This window comes from Triticum dicoccoides, unplaced genomic scaffold (assembly GCF_002162155.2).
Source record: "Triticum dicoccoides isolate Atlit2015 ecotype Zavitan unplaced genomic scaffold, WEW_v2.0 scaffold163747, whole genome shotgun sequence".
Classification (NCBI taxonomy): Eukaryota; Viridiplantae; Streptophyta; class Magnoliopsida; order Poales; family Poaceae; genus Triticum; species Triticum dicoccoides.
The window spans coordinates 1-977 of record NW_021217180.1 but is presented as its reverse complement, the minus strand read 5'-3'; the positions used below and the strand labels follow the sequence as shown (position 1 = coordinate 977).

The window sequence follows — 977 nt, the reverse complement described above, 5'->3', positions numbered from 1 at the left end:
AATAATAAAACACGGTAAATATATTACTTACACGTGCGTTTTGTTTTGCAAGCGGCGCGAAAAAAATTAAAAAGGGAATGCAACACGAGGACTTCCCAGGAGGTCACCCATCCTAGTACTACTCTCGCCCAAGCACGCTTAACTTCGGAGTTCTGATGGGATCCGGTGCTTTAGTGCTGGTATGATCGCATCCGACATGTTACCCCGGTCTTCGTCCCTTATCCTTGCCCCTCCCAGCTCCACTACAAAGACGATTGTACATTGCTTTGGCCGCTCCCTCTCAACTACGGAGACGAGTTTAACGCGGTTTCCACCCCTCCCTCTCAACCGCACCAGTGCACGCTTGCCGCGCCACAACGCCGACGCTGGACCCGTGAATCGTGAGCACCCAGCTATGACTTACCGCACTCGTGCAAATAATAAAACACGGTAAATATATTACTTACACGTGCATTTTGTTTTGCAAGCGGCGCGAAAAAAATTAAAAAGGGAATGCAACACGAGGACTTCCCAGGAGGTCACCCATCCTAGTACTACTCTTGCCCAAGCACGCTTAACTTTGGAGTTCTGATGGGATCCGATGCTTTAGTGCTGGTATGATCGCATCCGACATGTTACCCCGGTCTTCGTCCCTTATCCTTGCCCCTCCCAGCTCCACTACAAAGACGATTGTACATTGCTTTGGCCGCTCCCTCTCAACTACGGAGACGAGTTTAACGCGGTTTCCACCCCTCCCTCTCAACCGCACCAGTGCACGCTTGCCGCGCCACAACGCCGACGCTGGACCCGTGAATCGTGAGCACCCAGCTATGACTTACCGCACTCGTGCAAAATAATAAAACACGGTAAATATATTACTTACACGTGCGTTTTGTTTTGCAAGCGGCGCGAAAAAAATTAAAAAGGGAATGCAACACGAGGACTTCCCAGGAGGTCACCCATCCTAGTACTACTCTCGCCCAAGCACGCTTAACTTC

The 977-nt window shown here is 50.4% G+C and overlaps 2 non-coding genes across 2 annotated transcripts; both read right to left on the bottom strand.

The window, feature by feature from the left end:
* Positions 1-74: 74 nt before the first annotated feature.
* LOC119344314 lies at positions 75-193 on the bottom strand. The gene has a single exon (XR_005166574.1). It is a non-coding gene; the product is annotated as a 5S ribosomal RNA (ribosomal RNA).
* Positions 194-489: 296 nt separating this feature from the next.
* Positions 490-608, bottom strand: LOC119344315. Its single transcript, XR_005166575.1, has one exon. It is a non-coding gene; the product is annotated as a 5S ribosomal RNA (ribosomal RNA).
* Positions 609-977: the final 369 nt, after the last annotated feature.